Raw genomic sequence first — 13,028 nt, forward strand, 5'->3', positions numbered from 1 at the left:
TTCTCAATATGAATGAATTATTAAATTGCATGACATGTGGATGAAGTGCTAAAAAAATTATTAAACATGAATACTGGGGTCTAAGAGTGTCAGGGATTGAGACTCAAAAAGAGGAAGCTTGATGCCCAATATTAATGATATATATAGTAAAACAAAGCAAAGGTTGACATGAAAATTTGGGGCATACTGTAAAATAAATGCACAGTAACAAAAGTAAACTATTATTAAAACAGATGTTGTACTATACTAGTTGCTAAGTACTGCATCTAAATGGGACCAGTACAGGTTACTTCTGTAACATGTTCAGTTGAAGTACTGCCAAATGTGAGGAGCCTGGTGGTGACGTGGGTCACGCACTGGGCTGCTGACCACAAAGTCAGCAGTGTGAATCACAAGGGACTCCCAAGGGAGAAAGATGAGCTTTCTATTCCCAGAAAGACTGGGAAAAACCCAGAGGCAGTTCTACTGTTGCTCAATGTCAGGATTAAGTGGATGGCAGTGAGATTATTACAATTTTAGTGGGTTCTACATCTAAGTTACTTGCAATGGTACAGGCTCAATACAGCACTTTAAGACAAAAAGCAACTTAGCATTTTAAAATGATTTTTGTCTTGCATGTAAAATACTTCAAACATTCACAAGGAAACAGATGTGCGCACGTCCACTGTTACTAAGCCAAAATACAGACCAAAAATATAACAAAACCATGAAAAACCCAAACCCCGTCTCCTCAATACACTGATGGCTAAGTCTTGTGGGAAGTAGGAAAGGAAAGCTGAGCTTTGTTTTGGCTCAAAGTCTTAAAAAATATCAACACTAGATTATGCCAAGGATTATGGATATAGAAGTTTATCCACTAGTGGGCGAGCAGTTCAAACAAGTCCCTGATTTAAGTACCTATTTGCTAAATTCATCATATCAAGGTTAAGTATTTAGAAGACTTTGGTGAACATTCCCTAAAATGTCTTTAAGATAAATTAGGATTAACCTTTATAGTAAATTCATGTAAAGACAGCACTCTAAAAATTCTGTATCAAATTAAGAATTCTGAATATGTACCTGAACAGCTTACAAAATCACCACCTCTGCAGTTTGAAAAGTCTGAAGAGGTTATATTCACGAGTATATTACATTAAGTTTACCAAATACTCTTATGAAGTTTTAAGTTTAATAAATCCACTATAACTATCCAAACCTGTTAAAAACTGAAAAATAAAATCAAAGGATAAGGAATATTCACTTTTCTGGTTAAGCATCATTAACATGGGGCACTTGGGCTTTCAGATCACGACTTACAGACACTGACAGATTAAAACCAATAGTTTACAAGCAACTTTTAACTTTTCTGTATACAGCAAATTCAAAGAATAGTAAAAACATGCTTTTAAATAAGAAAAGTTCCGTAGACAAGTCCAGCTGTTGAATTCTGTACCATGCCCAAATGTGTCAACTCAGAAAAATGAGTACTATCGAAATTACTCAATCCAACTTAAATGTGAGGCTTGAAAATTTATGATTAGAACAATTATTATAACTGTCAGATCTATATCATCTTTACATTGGTGGTATTTTACTTCTGAGACAGGTAAGAAAGATTTCATTTTGGAAGCAATACTGAAAGGCAGATAACATCTTCTCTCAAACTTTAAAACTTGGAATATAAAAGTTGATTAGAACTTTGTGAACTATGAGAATTTCTTGCATAATTAAAAAATGCCTTTCTTACAGTATCTAAAGAAAAAAAAAAGCAATTGTCTAGAGGATTTTGCCAAACAAGTGTAGGAAGTTTTGTAACCGGTTAGCTTCTCTAATAAACCCCATATTCTGATGGTTGTTTGTGAATTGTGACAGTTCCAACAAATTATCAAACCCAGCAGAGCGCCATAGGAAAGATGGCTGGTGTCAACATAAGGCAAAAAAAGCACAGGAGATGGAAGTACCGGTTTGGTGGCAATCGGCCTTCGGCTGGTGTGGAGTTAGATTTTCCACCTCTGTAAAGCCAAAGGTCAGACAAGGCCCCCATACCATTTCCTCAGCAGTACTGAACATACACACCCCACACAAATTGAGTACCAGAGTCAACGAATTCGGAGCTAAAAGGAACCCCAACACATCTCAATGACACTGAACAATAATGAGATGACTAGGGTAGCATTGCTGGCTACGTAGTGGACTGCTACCAGCTAGGTCAGTGATTCAAAGATACCAGCTGCTCTGTTAGAAAAGTGGCTACTTGCTCTTATCAAGCAAACCCTATAGAAGCTCACAATTAACTCAGTGGCAATGGGCTTGATTTTTATGGTGACATAGTCAGTTAGTAGCATAAGCACTAATTGAAGTCTACAAACTGTATCAAGAATAATTTCTGAGACCTGTCTTCAAGACTTATAGGACTTTTAATGCCAAAGACTTGGGATAGTTTGGCAATGACCTGTAGAGCATGCCAAACTGTTAATAACTAGCAGACTAAATAATACTCCATTCTCTGTAGTGCTTATCAACCCACCTTAAAGAATGTAAGTCTCAGTAATTTGATCTTACAAATTTATTCTGCAACTCAACAAATGACCATAGGGCAAGCTACACCACCAGAGGTCTACAACTATAGTCTGCTTGGAAAATTCTCACTAACATTTATGTAACTATACACAGGTATAGTTTTCTACTTTTGATTCAAGTCAGAATTACTGATAAACCAAAACACCATCCCATCACTGAGTCAGTTCTGACTCATAATGACACTCCCATCTACTTAAGGTTTCTGAGGCTGTACATCATTATAGGAACAGAGAGCTTCAGTTTTGTCATGTGGAGTGGATGGTGGGTTTGAACCACTGACCTTATAGCTAGCAGTTTAATACTTACTCAACTGGGATCCTAAATTACTGAGTGTCTGAAAAATATTTCATATAGCTTTAATGATTGCATGTTAGTATTCTTGATGGGGCTATGTGATATGTGACATCAACTCAATTAACAGCCTATTTCCTTATGAGTAAAGATGCTCCCAATAGTAAACAATTGTATGAAAACATTTTGAAAAGCAAAGTTCATAGTACCATTCTAAAATAGGAGACGCTCAAACTCAAGGAGCAATTAAGAGAAATGGGAATTTCCTGAAACACTACATCTTTTATGTGTACAACTATTTAAAAATCACTACATTCCAAGAGTAAAAGCAACTATATACTGAGCTACATGGTATCAACCTTAGGGGGCAGTGAGTTTACATTAGTGAGAGTGGAATAATTCAGAAGAGGAAAGAATTATCACACAATTCAAATAATGTAACCAATGTCCGTGAACTATATATGTAGCAATTGAATCCCCATGTTCTGCTGCATATATTCTCAACAGCAAAGAAAATAAAGTTGTGTCAACTTGAACTCATTGAACCCCAAGTCTCGGAATAAAACCATGTTCAATACGGTTTTCATTAGCTCGTTGATCTGAAGTAGACTGCCAGGCCTTTTGTCTGGAGCGCCTCGGGTAGACTCTCAGCGAGCTGCTAAGTATCTGCACCAAGGGATTTGTTAGTGGTGAAGCCTTACCAACAGGTTTTCTTTGTATTACACTAAACCCTCACTGCAATAAATATCCAAGGTCTCAGGATACTTTCTGGTAAAAGAAATAAGCACTACTCCACTATACTAAATAAGCAGTATATCACAACCCCCCCTAATCTTTGTGAAAGCTTTTGTTATTACTATATGACATACTATAAAATTACAAATACAATAAACTTTGCCACTCAACCCTTAATAGACTTACCTGTAGTCTTAAAATACCCAGTTCCAACCAATAATTCAATGGGAACGGGGAAGGCAACAGTTACATATTTTTAGAGCTCTATAGGCGATCCTGATGCTCACTCCTGTTGAAAAACATCTTTGCCCTAAAACCAACAGACTCATTATTCCTTAATGAGCTATTTATAATGATACAAATGATTTTAACTTTAGGAGATGAAAAAAACATAGACCTTTACCACCCTCAGTTCCACTTACACAGTTTTCTTAATCTCTTTCTGGGACACTAAACTATCTCTCTGGACCTGGCTTTAACAACTCTTTAACTATTTTTCCAGAAGATATGTAATAAATCTTTTTTTTAGATCTTAATAGATCTGCTTCATTTCATTATGGTAAGATATATTAGGCCTGTAATGTTTTATACTTACCACCATCACTTGCAAAGCTGGTGCTTTTTGATATAAAATATTATGCGAACCTTTTCCATGGCTGTACTCATTGATAAATGACACAGACACATACTGCCTTTACTTCAAAATGAAACAATATCACTCATCTTGTAACCTGTTCCTAGAAATATGACATGTACGAATGTTCTTCACAAAACTGTTTTTGAAGTCATCACCTGCATATACTTGAGACACAGACACTTTAATTTTCACAACCTTGTCCAGTCTTCTTCTTCTTCTTCTTTTTTTTGATAGAAGGATCAGGAACTATTTATTAGTGCAACATTATTAACTCCTAACGGGGGTTGAAGAGTATTCCTTCAATGAATAAAAGTAACTGATTAATAATTTTGCTTTCAGAATAATGTGCAAAAGAGAGTGGAGACAGAAGGCACAGAGGAAGCATTTTTAACCCTTCAGACAGGAGGGGAAAATTCTCATCTTTCCACGAGATAGACTCTGAAAAAGAACAAATACACATTAGTAACATAACTGGAAAATATAGTTTGACAACGGTCAAAACAGTTTAAAGCTCTGTACTTTGGTTATCAAATAAACCCGAAAATCACATTCTTTATGGCAATCACAAACATGAAATTGAGTTTGATAAGCCACAAACTCAACACGGAATATAGTTTAAAGTAAAATGGAGATGCATCCTTCAGGTCTCGACTCCAGGTTTATCCAGAAACGATCGCTATCAAGAATATCCTTTCTACACGGCCCTGCTAGAGCAGGTAGGTTGGAAAACCCCGTTTTAATTCTTTAGATGTCTCCTTGTCTCTTATTTGCTGGGCGAATGCTTAGTCCCTTTCCCAGCACGGCTACTATCGTCCAACTCGATTTCTTTGGATCCATTTGCAAAGCATTCTTGTACGAAATTAAAACAGAGTGGGTTCAAAACCTTGAGGAGAGGGAGAAAAAAATGACATGAATGTAGAACGTGCGATCTCAATCCCGTGGTAGGATGGCTGGCTTCTCGGACGGAAGTCGCTGCCCCGGGAGTCCTCCCATTCCAACAAAGATACTAACCGCCCCGAGGTCGAAAAGATGCTCTAATTCCAGAAGTAACCGCTGGATACAAAACCGAGAAAGAGCGTCAGGGCTGTAAGCAATCGCACCCGGCTGTGAGGCCCAGGCCATTTTTAGCCCGGAGGCCGAGACGCCGTATTCGCACCCGCCGCACACCAACCTCCAGACCGGCCGCCACCCCGCTTCCTAAGTTCACAGGTGCGTACCCGAAGCTCTCCCATCGGCTGGTCCTCCACCTCACCGTCCCCCGTACGATCATCCGGCTCCCGCGCTGCCTAACACCTCGGCCTCGCTCCGCCGAACCCTACCAACACTCCTAATATGGCGGCTGGGTCCCTTTCGCTGCCTCAGGGCGCGTCCAATCTCGGCGCATTTTGGGCATTGTAGTTCCGGCGGTAACATCTGCGTCCCGCCAGGCCCGAAGAAGACTACACTTCCCAGAATGCACCTCTCCCGAGCATGGCTATTGGGGCCCTTTGCATAGAGAGATGATGTCATTGCAAAAACCCCACTGCATTCATTGTGCTAAGATCTATCCGCCCCCCCACCCCCTCACCCCCCCTGGCTGCCGCTGCTCCCGCTGCTGCTGCTGCTGCTGCTGGGCTCGCGACTACCGCTCGCTCCAGCTGAGCTAAGAGGAGCGGCAGCATCAGGGCAGGACCTGGCTCCAGCCCTTGGACTTACGGACGCCCAGCACCTTCCCTGGCGTGGGTGACCCGTTCGCACATCACTTCTGTGTATGCCTGGGGTGGGGAGACAAATCCCAAACCAGGTGAGTTGAAGTGGTTGATTCCAGAGGTTCTGCCAAGTTATTACTCCCGCTTAGTTCTCTAGGCTTTGGGGAAGGTGGGGACGGGCGGGCTTGGGGCGGTGATGCTCCGCTCGTCGGCGTTGCTGAGGGGGGAGCCGTGCAATTTGGGTCACTGCAAAGAACAACTCCAGCCACCTTCCCCCGCCGCGGACGCGTGCCAGCCCATTCCCTACTCGCAACTCCCCTCAACCTTTTGCAGGCTGCAAGAGGGGGCTGGGCTTGGCTGGCTGTCGGGACGTGGTCGTGGAAAAGCAGAAGACGACTGAGGGGGGCTGGATGGAAGGGGGGCTGCAGTCCCGTCTGACGGTCCGAGCGCTGAGGTTGGAGTGGGAAGGGGTGATGCGTGGGGAGAAATGGAGACAGTGATTTAATGTGGGCGCATGCTACTTTAGGGCATTTCGAGGGCGTCCACTGTTTTAGAGATGAACGTGCTCATCTGAGTAGGTTAAGTTTTGTGGGTCTTTATTTTATGAGTGTAGGTCCATGTCGTTGGTCTCTCTGCTGCTGATTTGAGGTGACAGTGTCCTTTAATGGTGCACTCCGCACCAGTTGGGAACATTTCACGTGTCTGGGGAACGTTCTTGCAGGCTGCTGGAAGCAGCGTTTTTGTTAAGGGTTTTCCCTTCTGACTGCAGGATTTCAGTATTGTTAGGAAGTGAAACCGACAGATTTGGGCTAGTGCGAGTGTTTTAAATCACATTGCAATAGGCGTCTTGCCACTGACAATGGTACCGTAATGAGCGGCTGTTTCCTGAGGCACCGTCCCCATCATACCAAAGTAACGGTTTGGAAAAGGATGGATGAAGGAAACTCGGATTCATTTGAACAGGTTAGAGATTAAGAAAGTTAGAAGCTCCTGTCACCTTAGTCTGCCAGTACGGGAAGGTACTTATGGAAGAGTGGCCCTAGCCAGGGAAACCAAAGAGCATAGCTGGAGGGTTTTTGGGTTTGTTTGTTTTGTTTTGTCTTTTAAACAAGCTGACACATTTAACGGGACAGAAGGCATTCTTAATTGTATGATGTTTGCTGTCCTCTTTAAGAGTCATGGGGATGATTATTGCAACAAATATGTTACTTGGAGATAAACGGCTGGCTGGCTTCAGAACAGATGGGGCCAGTCTTAGCTGAGAGAGCTACAACCTTGAAAATGAATGGACTTGGGGTCAATCACACCCGTTCTTGGAATGTCAAAACAAGGAGAAATGCCAGAGTATTTTATGCTGAGCTCTAAAATGCTAACGCCTCATCAGGCATCAGGGGAGAGTCATTGTGAACTGCTTTGTTAGTGAACCAATTTTGCTCATTTTTGTGTCATTACATGTTTCTTGCTATAGGATGCAAGGGGGGTGTGTGTGCGGGGGGAGGGGGGGGGAAGGTTTGCGGAGGCAGTCTGCTCCTGAAAAGGTTTACAGCCTTGGAAACCCCCGAGAGGCTTTCTTACTTTGTTCTGTAGGGTCTCTGTGAGTTGGAATTCGACTCGATGGCAATGGATTTGGTGTGAGAGAATGCTAAGGACCGTCCACCATGTGGACTATGTGGTAGCAGAATTACAGGGGTGGAGTGAGCAGCTTTCAGGTTTAGGGAAGGATTGACCTTTACTTCTCATGTTTCTCCTCTGCTCTGCCTTCTCCATCTGGCCTCTTTCCCCACACCTTTATGCCTCTGGAAGTTTCTTCATTTGTCTCTACTTTTGCAATCCTCATTTTCCCTCTAGATTGCATCTCCCCTTCATCACCGCGATGTCATCTCTTTCTCTGAGTCTCTTAACAATTTCTGAAACACTCCCCACCCCATCCGGCGACTCAGGGTGGGTCTAGAGTAGACTGTGACGATTTATACTATGGAATCCCCTCTGAAGAAGCGTTGCCTTTTCCTTTTCTTGCTCTTGATGCTTCGTGGGATAAGTGACACCTGCTCTTGTCACCCCTTGTGACAAACCTAATTTGGCTCCAGCAGCATGTGGACAATAGAATATTGCACTTAAAGCCATGCTACTTTTTCTCCTTCTCACTAGCATCTGTATTAAAGCTGCTTATAGGCAAAGGTCAGGTGCCCTGGTGGCATAGTGGAGCTCTGGTGGTGTAGCAATTATGCATTAGGCTGCTAACTGCAAGGTTTCACAGTTCAAAATCACCAGCCTCTCTCTGGGGGAAAAAGATGGGGCTTTCTACTTCCGTAAAGAGTTGCCATGGCGGAGACGCATGGGGGCAGTTCTACCCTGCCCTATAGGATTGATATGAGTTGCCATCTACTGGATGGCAGTGAGTTTGAGATTTTTGAGATAGGTTGTCAGGCTTTTAAAATGCTTTTACAGAGATAGTGTCCATACTTTCCAGAGAGTGATTCAGTGTCAGTGTATTCGGAACCATAGTGACTCTATGTAGGGTTTTAGGGCTGTACATCTCATTTTTCTCCCTTGGACCAGCTGGTGGGTTTGAACTGCTGACTTTGTTATTAGCAGTCCAACACTTGCCTGATAGTGCCATCAAGACTCTTCTCCCAAAGGATGAAATTCTCATTATTGTCAAGTTGATAGTGGCTGTACAGGACAGGTACAACTGCCGCCATGGGTTTCTGAGACTAACTCTTCACGGAGGAAAAGCCCTATCTCTCTGTCTTGGAGAGGGGCCGGTGGTTTCAAACTGCTGACCTTGCAGTTAGCAGCTCTTTCACTAGGGCTTTTCACAAAGAATAACCCGACTTTTAGTGGCTTCTGCCTCATTGAATTGTTTGTTTCTTAAATCTGAGTTCTAGTGACTGATCGAAGGCTCTTTTCTTTCACTCCCTGTTACCTGTTGATTGCTGAAGAGAGATCCAAGGGTCCAGACTGCTTGTTTGATTTTTGAAGATACTTGAAGGAACAGTTTTGTTCTTCTGATGGTTGGTCTGTTTTGTCGTGGCAAGCATGTTGCCGTGTGATAGCCCTGGCTGAGGAGAAGGTGTGCTGGTGCCGGTCACGTCTGCTTGTTCCACAGCAGTGCTCCTCTCGGGATGGGAAGTCTAAGTGCTCTTCATCCGAGGCAACTGGCATGACAGCAGATTCAGACACTGGCCCCCTAGACCTCTTTCTCACCACCTTCTTATTTCTACTTTGCTTCTTTTGAAATGTTTCCTCACCCACTCAAGCTTTTTAAGATTTTAGGAGCTGAATAGAGGGCTACATTTGCCCAGTCATTCTTGTCTCAGCAATAACTGTAAGTCTTTCTGTCTCTCTTTACATTTTTGCAAAGGTGTCATGATTCTTGTCCCTTGAATTACTTGGTCTGATGTTCTAGCCTCTATCATTTGGCCCCAAGCTATCTTTCTCACAGCAAATATTAATTGAACAACGGTGCAAGCAGAGAATGTACTAGCCAGCTAATTGAAAGATTGGAGGGTTGAGACTGCCTAGAGCTGCCGTGGAAGACAAGCCTGGTGATCTATTTCTGGAAAACCAGCCATTGAAAACTCAATGGAGCACATGTCTTTTGCAACATACATGGGGTTGCCACGAGTCAGAATTAACTATACAGCACATGTGTTAACCACTGTGGAGACATCAGTGAAGAGACATTTCTCAGACCCCCCGGAAGCTTATATTCTAGTCGGAAAGACAACCATTGAACAGTTGATTGATTACAAGTGTGATGAAGGCTACTTACAAAAGACGTGTTCTACGAGGTGGATTGGGAGTACAGAACTTGGGTCTCTCCCTTAGTTTGGAGGAATCCAGGAATATTCCTGTGGGGAGTGACATTTCAGCTGAGACTTGAAGAGTGAGTGGGAGCAATTTCGTTTGCAATGGGAGGTGTGTAAACAAGGAGGAGAAGGGTTTCAGGCCGAGGGAACTACATGTTCACAAGTACAAAGGCATGCAAGTATGAGGATTTACAGAGGCCAGCCGGTCTAGTTGACCCTTTGATATCGAGGAAGTTAGTGGCGTCCACCTCCCTAGAAGTTGAAAATCCATGTATAATTTACGTGTTTGATTCTTCCATGTATAGTTTATAGGTTGACTCTTGATCAATGTGGGTTTGAACTGTGCACTTACTTACAGGTGGATTTTTCTTTTCCTCTCACTATTACGGTAAGTTCAAATGTAGGAGTATCTAGTTAAAGTGTTGTGTGCTGCTAATCTCCCTATGAGCAGTTCATCTCTCCAGGTTAGCAGGCATGGAGGGATAAGGGGTATGTTAGACTGGGTAGACTAGAGAAACAAATTCAGGGAGACTCATATGTGTATAAGAAAGAGCTTTATATCATAATGTGTTAGTCCGGGTAGCTTAGAGGAACAAATTCAGGGAGACTCGTGTATGTATAAGAAAGAGTTTTATATACAAAAGCAATTGAATATTGAGAAAACATCCCAGCCCGGTCCAGATCAAGTCTGTTAGTCCAATATTAGCCCATATGTCCAATACCAATCTATAAAGTCTTCTTCAGGCTCATGAAACACAAGCAATGTCGCTGAATGCAGGACGATCATAGGCCAGTGGTGGGAAGTCTTGTGGATCCAGTGGCATTGTAAGCATCTCAGCACTGGCAGGGGTCTCTTCATGGTTCCTCCAGCTTGACACTAGCTGCATCAGCGTAAGTCCATCAGGCTCCTTGTCTGTAATGTCTTGCAGGGAGTGAGTGAGCCCCCCACCTCAAGCGAGCTATTTATCTCCTTAGCGCCTCCAAACGAGGTCACCAAGCTTGCACCTGATTGACAGGCTAACCTTCACTCCTTCACTCTTAATCCTCTCAAATTGACAACATTATGTAACTACCACAAGGGCCCAGCACTTACAAGGGGACTACTCAAGTGGAGATGGTTAGCGTCACACAGTTGTCACACATTTGTCACACATTTTAAGCATATACTCCCAACACTTGAGCCCATCACAACAGCAGCAGGAGAAAAATTCCATATATTATTGGACCCGTGCAGTCCAAATCCATGTTTTTAAGGGTCAACTGTATATGGGGCCCAGCAAGGGCAGGAGACCAGAATAAATAAGAATGATGCTGGAGAGAAAGGCAGAGACTAGAGTGGAGAGCTTTTTAAACCTCAAGTCAGTTTTAGTGTTTATCTTAAGGGCAATAACATGTCAATTTTGGTCTTTATCCTTAGGACAGTAACACACTGCCATGGAGGTGGCCCTTAGCTCTCTAGGACAAAGTAGAAGTGCCCCTTTGTGTTTTGGATACTGTAACTCTTTCTTCTGCAGAGTAGCTGTGGTTTCAGACTGCTGACCTTGCACGTTGCAGCCCAACCTCACCACTATTCCCCAGGGCCCCTCCTAGGGCAATCGGGGTATCTAAATCCACAATGCAAACATCGCACTGACAGCACAACATGAGGAATGTAGTCCATGCCATCGGATTATGATTGTAAAGATTGTTGAATCAACAGGTGTTTGTTTTTTATGTACTTGTACAGTGAAACCTGTGAGAGCCGGAACTCTGCGGGACTCCTTGTTTTTCCAGGTTTCACACATTTTCCACCTTTGACAGGATGCAGTCTTACCACTTTCCTATTGCTTTCTAGTAGTAGACAATATCTACCTTTCTCTGGTCTAACACAAGTTATGCCTTTTGACATACCGTATATACTCGAGTATAAGCTGACCCGAATATCAGCCGAGGCACCTACTTTACCACAAAAACTGCATTAAAAAGTTGCTGAAAAACTGGCTAATACACGAGTATATGTGGTATCTATATCCGTATCTATAGCCATTGCTATAGATATTAGCCTAAACCCACTACCTTCTGGTAAATTCCAACTCATCGTGACCCTATATGTTTTCTGAGGCTGTATATCCTCACAAGAACAGATAACATCATCTTTCTTCCTCAGCTCAGCTGGTGGGTTTAAACTGCCTACCTTGCAGTTAGCACCCCAATACCTAACCCACAGCATTTCCTGGGTATATATATATATGTATATATATATATATGATATAATATATATAATATATAATATATGTAATGCATATTTAATATACAGTACTATTTAATATATAATATATAGTATGTGTGTATATACACACACTATACTATCCTATACTATTACTATACTATATACTTATTGACATAGAGTCAATTTTGACTCATAGCAACCTTATAGGACAGGGTATAACTGCTTCTCCATGTTTCTAAGACTGTAAATCTTTTTGGGAGTAGAAAGCCTCATCTTTCTTTAGCAGAGCAGCTGTTGATACAAATACATGTAACAAATAAACAGAATGTCACAATGGTTGTTAAGTGAAGAAGAAAGGGAACTGGCCAAAGTGAATGTGTGGAGACCAAGTGGCAATTCAGTTTTGAAGTTGAAGCGAAGGATGATGGTGCCTTGGATCTAGGCTGGTGGTAGAGGGCTTGGAGAAAAGGGAAAGAGATTGAAGAGACACTACATTTGAAAATTAACCTTGGTACAATTTGTTGATTGATTGAACGTGGGAATAGGGAGGAGCAGGAATCAAGAATGACTTAAGTTTTTGACTTATGCAAACGATGAAGCCATTTATAGAAAAAGAGTACACAGGAAGGGGATGCAGCATGATAAAGTAGATCCTCTAGACCATCTCTACCAGCGTATGATGCTGGACATGCCATATTTCTCTCTGAGCTTCAGATCCTTGTCGGCAAAATGTGCATGTATTGCTTTCCCTTTTCTGCCAACTTGGGGCCAGTGGAGGCCTGCTGGAAACAGGACTTCTGAAATGGCAAGTGTGTCTGCAAGGCTCTGGTCCAAGGCCATTTTTGATGGCAATACATGAGGTCTCCAGAACCAGAGGGAGCACACACTCTCCTTAAAAGGTGTTTATGCCCGAGAACAAATGGAATTCTATTGAGGCACAAGATGTACTGTGAAAAAAGCAAAGAGCAGCACAGTGATTGCTGGCAGCAAACCTAACAAAACCAGAGTCACCTGGGGAAAGATAAACTATGGAGACAGTGACATGGTTTGGGCCAAATTCCAAAGCAGCCTGTCTGCTGAGGCCATTGGACCCAGAA

At 42.6% G+C, this 13,028-nt stretch overlaps 1 protein-coding gene across 1 annotated transcript in view; it reads left to right on the top strand.

Moving 5' to 3' along the window:
- The first annotated feature begins 5,834 nt into the window (after positions 1-5,834).
- Positions 5,835-13,028, top strand: part of RAB30 (RAB30, member RAS oncogene family) — a 109,101-nt gene continuing 101,907 nt past the window's right edge. The window contains exon 1 of the mRNA XM_004708858.2: positions 5,835-6,005. The gene's annotated coding sequence lies outside the window, so the exon portion shown is untranslated. The remainder of the gene's footprint in view (positions 6,006-13,028) is intronic.

This window comes from Echinops telfairi, unplaced genomic scaffold (assembly GCF_000313985.2).
Source record: "Echinops telfairi isolate 266 unplaced genomic scaffold, ASM31398v2 ScPeMD7_1713;HRSCAF=2227, whole genome shotgun sequence".
In the NCBI taxonomy this organism is placed as follows: Eukaryota; Metazoa; Chordata; class Mammalia; order Afrosoricida; family Tenrecidae; genus Echinops; species Echinops telfairi.